The sequence below is a fragment of the Nannospalax galili genome, unplaced genomic scaffold (genome assembly GCF_000622305.1).
Source record: "Nannospalax galili isolate Female #2095 unplaced genomic scaffold, S.galili_v1.0 scaffold270, whole genome shotgun sequence".
In the NCBI taxonomy this organism is placed as follows: Eukaryota; Metazoa; Chordata; class Mammalia; order Rodentia; family Spalacidae; genus Nannospalax; species Nannospalax galili.
This window is the reverse complement of record NW_008330152.1, coordinates 3462221-3473087: the sequence shown is the minus strand read 5'-3', so window position 1 is coordinate 3473087 and position 10867 is coordinate 3462221. Positions and strand designations below refer to the sequence as shown.

The 10867-nt window shown below is 37.2% G+C and overlaps 1 protein-coding gene across 6 annotated transcripts in view; it reads left to right on the top strand.

Moving 5' to 3' along the window:
* Cask (calcium/calmodulin dependent serine protein kinase) overlaps positions 1-10867 on the top strand; it is a 430362-nt gene that overhangs the window by 166685 nt on the left and 252810 nt on the right. The gene's annotated exons all lie outside the window — the stretch shown is intronic.

Here is a 10867-nt window from a genome sequence, read left to right as displayed (position 1 = left end):
AATTTATATTAGTTTTGATATCAAGATGGGAAACAGCAAATTGGACTACATAGAATGTCCCCAAGGGAACTTCCTATGATTTTTCAAAGAGCTGTATACTTAATGGTAGTTTCACACACCTCACATAGTAAAGTGTTACATTTGGCAGCAAACAGCTAAAATGATATAAAGGTTGTACTTTTTTAATCCAAGAAATGATTATTCTCAAAATTGTGCCATTACTGAAGTGTAAGACAAAACCTGAGCTTCCTGGAGTATGTATTGTTTTTGTAACAAGCAGGAGGAGACTAGACAATTGACTATTCCGATCTGGACTTAGTCATCTTGGCTTTGTTCTTCCCTTAAATTTTACTACAGAATCTTTTGGGGCAGAACATTTACTACTTCAACAGACTTCCTTAAATGATTTCTGAACCCAATAAGTTTTAAATTTTCATCTTAGATAGCTACTACATTTTGAGTACTATATAAGATGCTTCCTGGTTTGTAGAAAATATCAAATGAAAAGTTTGTTACAGAGACAGGACAGTATAATACGTACCTAAAGTTTATTAAAACAGAGGGAAAATATATTCTTTTCAAAACCCTTTGTCTCTTAGCCCAGAGTTCCACTGTGTACAAAACATAGCTTTTTTTTTTTAAACCACTTTCAGCAACTGTTGGGTGATTTGATTTTGGAATAAAAACTTTGTTCTTATGCTTTTCAAAGCTTTGTGGCCAATTCCTGACTAAAACAATAGCTGTTTAACCTACACACAACTGTTAGTTACCAAGTATCTCTTGATATAAATTTTGGATTTTGTTGATAGACCAACAAAATAAAATATATGAAAAAATTGGTGGTTTACAGTATAAATTTGTGGTATTATCTATATCCCTGATTTCAAAGTATCTATTAAAGGAATAACTTATTATTTTTGTTGGTATTTTCTGAGATAAATGTCACACATTGGTACTTTCTTGGTATAAATTTGTTTCATACTTTTTTACAGACAGAATTTCACTCTGTAGCCTATGCTCAGCAGTTCTGCATTAGCCTCCCAAATGCTGGGAATCCATATGTGAGCCATTGTGTTCAACTGTTTTATACTATTATATGAGGTTTTGTTGACAAACGGATTCTATGACTGGTTGGAGAAACTTATATGATTAGAAACCTTGGTAATAATTTCACTATGCCATAGTGAATCCTGGTCTTGATCATTTGCTAATTTATAAATTAAAACAGACCACAAGTTGTTTCCTAAGGAAATTTTTTTACACTACTGGCAGTATTTCTTGCCACTAGTGGCTCCATACTGGAGAAAAGTTTGGGAGAGAGAAGTAGGTAGTAAGGCAATCTATCCTGGTACATGTCCTTTGGGATATTTTCAGCTATCAATCAATAAATAAAAAGTAAATCTAGATAACATAATCAGGAAATGTTATGTACTAGGTATGTGCATAACATTTTTACTTTGACATATTAGTTGAACTCCTATTTTATTGTAATAGCTTTTTCTTTTACTGTTTAAAATTTATTAAATAATTTATGTACAATAAAATAAAACCATCTAAGTCTACAGTTCAGTGAGCTTTAACAAGTGCATCCATTTTATCATTTCACAGAGTACCCTTGTGCTCATGATATGTATGCTTTTTAAGAAATATTGAAAAGTAATTGAAGCATAAACTAGTGTTTCTCCAATTTTCTCTTATAAAGTGAGGAGTACCATGTTGAAATAGGTGTCTGGTTGTTTAGGGGTTTTTTTCATGATTTATTTTTATTTTATGTGTATGAGTGTTTTACCTGCATGTGTGTAAGTGCACCTGTGTTGTACAGTGCCTATGGAGGCCAGAAGAGGGCGTCAGATCCCTAGGAACTGGAGTTACAGATGGTTGTTAGCCTCCATGTAGGAGCTGGGAACCAAACCCAGGTCCTCTGGAAGAGCAGCCAGGGCTCTGAACTCCTCAGCCCATCTCTCCAGCCTAGGTGTCTGAGTGAAATACCCTGCTCTTTCCCTTTTTTGTTTATATTTCCCAAAATGAAAAGCAAGCAAAGAATTGTAACTTTTAGAGGCATTAGGAACATTGTATTTCAATTATGATCATGCACAAAATATGATCTGAGTAGTCATTCATATAGTTGAGGAAAATTTGTAACACTGAAACTTTATTTGGTTGGGATTTCAGCCACCTCTGCCTTCTCTTTTTATCTGTATAATTAACAATCTATTTTATTAGTTGCATCCCAAAACAGATTTTTAACATGTTCGTGGTTGAGTGATACCTTGTATAGAAGACTGAGAGCTGTATTTTCTTTTTTTAATGTTTCCTTTTTTATTATTTTTGTTTTATGTGTATGAGTGTATTGTCTGCGTGTATATGAGTGCACCCATGTCATGCAATGCTGCGGAGGTCAGAAGAGGGCTTCAGATTCCCCTGGAACTCAAGGATGGTTTGTAGCTGTCACGTGGGTGGTGGGAATCGAACCCGGGTCCTCTGCAAGAGCAGTCAGTGCTCTTAGCCGCTGAGCCATCTCTCCAGCCCCCAGAGAGAGAGCTGTATTTTCTAAGAGACAAATAATTTGGTTTTTTTTTAATCTAGTGTTGGGTATTACGCACAGGTGACTTTTTAAGCAAATGCTTTTCTTTAGGAACATCTTCATAGCTCAGATGATAAATAGTAGTAAAGATCATTGAATTAATTACCTGAAACCTTTATTAATATCTAACTAATAAGCTCAATGATTTATAATACTTCAATATGAATTAGAAATGACCTGACATTTTCATAATTTAAATCCATAGTAAATAATGACTTTTTTTTTGTCTTTTTGAGACAGGGTCTCCCTGTAGTCCCAGCTGACCTGAACTCACTATGTAGACTAGGCTGGCCTTGAACTCACAACAATCCGCCTGCCTCTGCCTCCCGAGTGCTGGGATTAAAGGTGTGCACCACCAAGCCCAGCTAATAATGACATTTTAGACAATTACTTGCCAACTCATCCTAATGAAAGAAAAAGACAAGTAGCTCTCACAGTAATTTGCTTAATTTTTTTATAGCACATAGGTATTTGTACTTATAATGTTGACTTACTTTAAATTTAGCATTAAACAGGACAGTCTGCTTTAATGTGCTTATTACACTTATCAGAATTGAAAATTCTTTCTTTGGGAAATATATTACCAAAATTTCATTAATTTGTAAATAATACAGTTAAGAGTGATTTTAATTAATGCTCATTTGCCTCATTAAGAGAAAAAATTTACATTAGTCAAACATTCTCAAATAATGATATGCTGCTTCCTTTCTTCATTAACTGGACAGATGAGATTTTCAGTCATAGGATTAAAAGAGGGACCAGAACTCAAAGAAATTAGAAAATGCCTGGAATTCTACGAGTGTGAAAAAAGATAATAAAATGTATAGGGATGGTAGTAAAATGTGTAAAAGATCAAAGAAGTAACAAGTTTGCAGTTAACCCCCATGCTTGTGTGGGTCTGACTGTGCCTCTGTCCTCACTAGTTGAGGAGGTCAACTTTCCTGTGATTTATAGGAAAATAGCCTCATTAAAGCGAACCCAACCTAGAGTATTGCCAAAGGCAGCTGGGATCTTTAGTCTTCAAATTGGTTATTACATAAATGTAAGCCTCAGCAGCAGAAAATGACTTTGCTGCTGTAATCCCTTTTAGATTCTGTTTGAATTCCTTTCTTAAAACATCATATGGTCATTAATTTCATGGAATCAAGGAAAAATGTTTAGTCAGTGATGATTTTCGTTTACTCATTTTGTCATTAATATTTTTTCAAGTGAACAAATTAGTACTGGTCGTGATTACTTCTAGGATAGCACTGAGATGTTCTGTTTGGAGCCTTTGTCAGCGCTTCATGAATTTTAACTATTGAGTCTCTAATACACCCTAAGCATCATTTAGAAATAGATTGGGAATAATCCTATGTTTTGTTAAGAAATTGGTGTCTGACTTCTGGTCATCACTAGTGACAGTTCAGCTAGAACAAACAGGTTGTGTAACAGTCTTGACAGCTGCTCAGCCAAGTCAGTGTTACCATGGTAGCAAGGTTCTCCCCACTGGATCTAGGGACAGAGTCCCAGGAGACATTGTGTCATGATATAAAGAGCATTGGGCTCTTGTTACTAGTTTCGTGATCTCTACTTACTAGTTCAGTGATTTTTGGTTACTTTGAACCCAGGGCCTCAGCTTCTTCCTTTGTAAAATGGGAATAGATGCATATGGCTCAGAGTGATTACAGTCATTAAGTACTAAGGAGGGGCACTTTAAAATCACAAGTGATGCATAGTAAACTCTTAAATATTCTACTTCATAGTCTAATGTTAGAATCTATAAAGCCATCCAATTAAGTTTGAAGCATACAGACTAACATTATTATGTTAACCATTCTTGGCTCCTTTGGTAAATTAAGTGAAATAAAAATAATTTAAAGTCATAGAACAAATTAGGAATTTAGGTTAACAATAGTTGAAAAGCTCAAGATTTAGTTATTAATTGACAAATTGTGGTCATTAAGATAAGGTATAAAGTTTCCTTTTCTGAAAGTATTCTTGAAGAACATGTGAATGAATTGAGATTGTTTTTTGAACGGTTAACAACCAATATATGTAAAAATTGCAAAAGAGGGATCAAAGGTGTGTAGTGTATGGGTAGAATGCTTACCTGACAAGTGCAAGGGTGTAAGTTTCAGTCTCCCACCACAAAATAAGATGTGAAAGAACTCATAGTCAAGAGTTTAAAGCAAATCTGGGGCTGGAGAGTTGGCTTAGCAGTTAAGAGCACTGACTGCTCTTGCAGAGGACCTGGGTTTGATTCCCAGCACCCACATGATGGCTAATTACCGTCTGTAACTCCAGTTTCAGGGAATTTGATGCCCTCTTCTGACCTCCCAGGGTCTTGCATGACACTGGTACACCTACCTACATGCAGACAATACACTCATACACATAATAAAATAAAACAAATAATAAAAATATTTTAAAAGACAATCTGGTTGACAAGATGGCTAAGCATGTAAAGGCATTTGCCCCCAAGCCTAAGGACCCAAGTTCAGTCCCTGGAACACGCATGCTGAAAAGAGATAACTGTCTTCTGCAAATTGTCCTCTCTACACACGTATGCACAAACACACAAATAAGTAAATAAATAAATGATATGAAAGCAAATCAGTTTAGAGCTGCACCATTCTAATTTGGTAGTCACTCTCCACATGTTGCTATTGAGCACTTAAATTGTGGCTAGACTAAATTTATATAGACTGTAAATATGATACATACTGGATCTCAAAGTACCAAAATAACATTTTATTAATAAATTTAAGTATATGCTTATTTAATTTAACTATGTTACTGATTTGAGTTATAAATTTAAACAGTGCTAGTGCCTCTTTTAAAAGGAAATGATTAAATATAGTTGCATAGTTAAGTGTGAGAGCAACTAAACATAGAAACAGAGCAACTTTCTCTTGAGAAATTATAAAATCAAGTATAGTAGAGAGTGGAGAAAGTGGCTGGTTGGTAGGCAGTAAACAAAGCAGTTATGTCAAAGCAGAGATGGTAACTCTAAACTGTATCTCTCACAAGTATGTTCCCTGCTAATATCTGTAAGCAGTCAGATAATCACTCTATCAAAGTATTACCATGTATGTTCAAATTCCTTCTTACTCTGCCTCATGAGTTGATGTGTAGGCAACCTAATTTGTTTTGTTTTAGTGTTTTTTGTTAGGGTTTGGTTTTTTATTGAATTTTTATGATTTTCATACAATATAATTTGATGGTATTTAGATCCTCTCCCCTACCCACACCTCCTCCAACTGCACCCTGCCCAATTTTCTGTATTCTAATACACATGTGTAATAAGGTCTGCAGAGTCTAAGTTGTGTCCCCAAATGTCCCTCAGTGGGGGTCCATCCACTGGAGACTAGTTAACCTACCAAGAGTCCCATGCTTGAAAGACACTGTCCTCTTGGCTCCCAGTAGCCATCAGTTGCCAAAAGTTCCTTAGGTTGGGTTGGGTTTTCTTACCCATTTCCCCATGTCTTTGTCCAGTTTGAGCATGCATAGGACTTGTGCATGCTGTCACCATTTCTGTGAGTTTATATGAGTAACTGACTAGCTGTCTGGAAAACTATGCTTCCTAGTGGTCGTCCACCATCTCTGGCTCTTAGACTTTTTCTGGCCCCTCCCCTGCAATGATCTCTGAGCCTTGAGAGGCAGGAGTTTGATATAGCTGTTCCCTTGAAATTTAAAACATTTGGGGGATAGTATGAAAGTTGTGGCTGTTAAACAGTAACTTATATTACTTATTAATAAATAGAAGTGAGAATTCAATTTGATAAAGAAAAAAACGTTTAGAGAACTGATAAAGTGATATTTGAGTTTTCACTCTATAGCAGGCATGCTTCAGAGTGGGTATGAGTGCCCCTAATGTTCACAAAGACTTCCACACAGCATCAGGCATAGGCATCATTGCAAAGAAACCAATTTCCAAACTCTTTCCTCTTATTTCTAAAGTTTACATGTTTAAAAAGTGCTCATAATAGATAATATAGGTTCTTTTCTCTCATTCTTTTTGGAATGGTTTCTTGTCTCATTTTACAATGGACCTCCCTTTTACCCATCCAAAATGGTATTGTGATGTGTTGCAGTTGGACAAAAGTCTCCAGGATACCAAAGGGACAGTGTTGAAAATTGGCATCATTGTTGAAAAAGGAATGAGTCAGATTGATTCTTGGTTTACTTTCAATAAAGTTGGTGGGAGACTTGATCAACTTGCTAGCTAATGAATCATTAAAATCAATTACTAAGTCATTATGGGATTCATGATATATAATTCACAAAGAAATTGCTCATAAAAGCCCCAGCCATTCCCATCAATGTGTTTAAAAAATAATAACGGGCAGGAGGAAGGTTAGAGAGATGACTCAGTGGTTAAGAGCACTGGCTACTCTTGCAGAAAAACCAGGTTGGGTTTCCAGCACCCACATGGTACCTGACAAACGTCCTTAACTCCAATTCCAGGGGATTCAGTGCCCTCTTCTGGCCTCCCTGGGCACTACATGAAAAAGACATACTTATGGTGGCACCCACACACATTTATGTATTTGTCTAGCACACTCTAGATCCTGGGTTCCATCCACAGCAGCCTCATTTTCTCTGCACATTGGCATAAGGTTTCTGTGTTAATCACTATCTCTTATATAAGGAAACTTCTCCAGTGAGAGTTGAGAAATACATTAATATATGGGTATAACAATAAGTCATTAGGAGTCAGTTTAATACTATAGCTATTTAGTAGAAAACTAGAATTGGGCTCTCCCCTATGCCCTGCAACCTGTCTAGCCTCAGGTTCCTAAGCCTGATATCAATGTCAGGTATGGATTCCATCCTATGAAGCAGACCTTAAATCCAATTCTAGAGTAGTTGGTTACTCCCATAATATTTGTGCCACTATTGCACTGGTGGGCCTATCTTGCCAGGCCAGTTGTTGTAGTTCACAGTATTCACAGTTGGGTAAAGTTGACAATTGTTTTTCCCTTCTGGTGGCATGCATAACACCTTTCAGCACTATGAGCACTAGCCAGTAGAAATTAGGTTCTGAAATCAGCACCAGCTTGATTTCTCCTTGTTTGTTCTACAGCTCATAAATGTAGTGCCTTCAAGAATAGGGTTTTGCCATCAAGTTCTGGTGGGTAACCAAGAGCAGGGGCAATGGCCAATATTATTTAAGGTTCTATGAGATCCCTGGTCAACAGCTTCAAGAGAAAGAGAGTCCATTCCTGGCACTGGGGTTTTATTTTGTTAGCCTATGATGTCTAGTAGCAGCAATGTCCCTGTTATAAGGTAACTCCTTAATCTCTTTTTATAATATATATGTATATACTTTAAGTAACTTCTATAGTGGTAGCTTTCCATATGGCTTTTTAAGGCCTTTAATGATTCTTGCCCCTTTCCATTCTCTCTCATTCTGCCTTGCCCTCCCATTCCCCATTCCATTTAATCCTTCCTACTCTAATGTTCCCCTTTCTCTCTTCATATCACTGCATTCTATCAATCCTCCCAGGAAGCCTCTCCCCCTACCCACCCCATGGCCATTTATTAGTTTCCTGACTTCTCTGGATTTTCAAATCGAAATGTGCATATCTAGGCTTTCAAAGCTAGCACCTAGCTATGAGAGAGCACATGCAACATTTGTCTTTCTGAGTCTGGGTTATCTCACTTAATCTGCAGTGTTAGCATAGATCTAATAGCACTCAACAGACATGTATATGTTTCTTTAATTCATAATCACATTTTTAAATAACTGTTTTGAGTTTAATTTTTTGAGACATCATTTCACTATATAGCCTTGGCTGGCCTGGAACTCATCATATAGACCAGGCTAGCCTTGAACTCACAGAGATTTGCCTATTTCTGCCTCCCAAGTGCTGAGATTAAAGGTATGCACCACCATGAGGCCCAGTGAGTTTAATAGTTTTAGAATCTGCAGTTAGAATGCACATACAGTGCACTTGTTTTTTAATTATGCTTTTCAAAAGATTTGCACTATTGATACTTGAATCATGGAAAAGAGTTGTGCATCTTTTACATCACTTTCTCTATCATTTCAGATGTATTTTTATATTGTCAGTCTTGTGTTGTCCTGTCAGCATTCTGATTTTAGCCCCTGAAATGTCAGATCCAGTGATATTTACATCATTTTGCTCTTTGAAGGCTGGGGTCCCAGATATTCTGCCTTTGTTCAGAGAGTTGGTAGGTGATAGGACTAAATGAAGAACTTGTTTATCTGTTTACCATGCCAAATTCAGGGGTCCTTAGAGTTACAGTTTCTACTTAAAAGTTTTCAATATAACAAAGGTGTCACATTGCAAATGGTGAGCAAGAATTGAAGCACATTGTAGTTATATGAAAGGGGCAAGATGGAAAATAAACTGAAGAGTGGGAAAGAGACCAGTTTTTACTGTGGCAGACACTGAATCTATTTACTTCATGACTCCAGTGTCAGAACACTGAGTTAAAATTGCTTTTGATTAGAACAGAAAGTAATGGAAAGGAGTAACTAAGGTGAAAATAGAAGGTATAAAAGGGCAACTTCTAATAAAACAAGAAGCCAGAGATAAATATAAAAAGAAGTAATAAAAGTCCTGAGCTTTTCATGGAGTCAGGAGGCAGGAGACAGAACATTCTTGAGAGGAGAGAATTGTGCAGGCATCTGATTGATGTTGTCTGGCTCAGCTTGGCCCTCCAGCATACTTGTTAAAGGCCTTCCTCATAGTTATGATTTCCCTGCAAAGCCCTGCAGCTGTTTCATTACCCACCCCCGCCCCTATGCTCAGGGCCTTGCCAACTGCTTTTGGACATAGAGGCATTTTTCCTGGACCTCTGATCTTTTATTTGACAGTGAACATGGAGCATACCTCCCCCCACCACACACACACACACACACACACACACACACACTCACATTCGGCCCCATAGCCCCCAACACACATACTGTTCCCTACATGGTCCTCTCACATGTGGCTTCTCATTGGAATCTTACCACTGCCCTTTGAAGGTTTTTAGTGGATTCTGCAGGTACTGCATCACCTGTCACCATCCCCGTTTCATTGACTGCAAGGAAGCCATTTATAGAATTTGGCACTTGGTGTGCGGGTGGCAGGGACAAAGTAGGATTGGCATTCAGTTTCGGACTCCAGATCTATTAGCTTTTTATCACTGCCACTTACAGCCATACAGTGTTTTCTTCACAGCCACAATGAGCAAGCAAGCCAAAGCTTCCTTGCCACTGCCATTCCTTATTTATTGCCAGATTCTTCAACAGTGGCACGCCCAAACCCATAGGCTAGCTTAATGGAGAGATTGCTGGCTTTGGAGTTAGACAGATCAGGATTCAAACCTTTCTCCCATGCTATCTGTATAGCTGTGTGATTTTGAACCTATGTCCAAGCCTGAATAAGTTTCCCCATCAGTAATGTCTGTGCCTCACAGAGTGGTTGGGGTGCTCACCTCAGTGAGAAAAAAAAAAGGATACATATTAATCTATTATTAAATAATTATCTCCTGCATATTGGCTTCAACCCTGATTTCTCCTTAGAATTTAACCAGATCAGAATCATGGCCTTTTCTCAGATTCCAATCTCTCCACCTAATATGTGCCTTTATTTTCTCTATGCCCTTGACTTAATATTGTATTATTGATCCCTCCTTTTCTGGTGGTTTTCATTTTTTATAATGTAATGCCTTCTTTTCTATATTCTACCTATATATAAGTAGGTTTTGTAAGATTCTATCTTTAGTCATTGCTCTTCTTGACAGGACTAAGTTAAATTAATGATAAAAAAGAGATGGATTTTATTCATCACTGAACAGGTAAAGTCTTAGCACTATTAGTACTAGAAGACTTTAATTATCTTAGCCTTTGGAAACATAGCAAATGATGCCCCTGGTCAAACTACTTTGATGGTGATATTTTTTTCCAAATAGAACTTTTTGTTGTTGCTGTTGTTATAAGGCATAATCTCATGTAGCCCAGGCTGGTCTCAAACTCACTGTTCCCAGACTGGTGTTGAACTCGCTATATAGCTGCAGATAGCCTTGAACATCTTATCTTCCTACTCCCACCTCTCAAGTCCTGGGCTTACAGCCATGTGCTTCCATGCCCAACTACAAATAATACTCTGATATTATTAGCAATCATACCTATATTACCTGAATTTTTTCTTCAGAATAACAGTGTGAAGTAAATAGAGTCCTGAATTGTTCAACATATTTTATAGATAATATTTTTTAAAACTGGGTGGTAGAACACCGTTTAGAGAGACTAAGGAAATTGTTCAAGTTCACGTAGCTAAT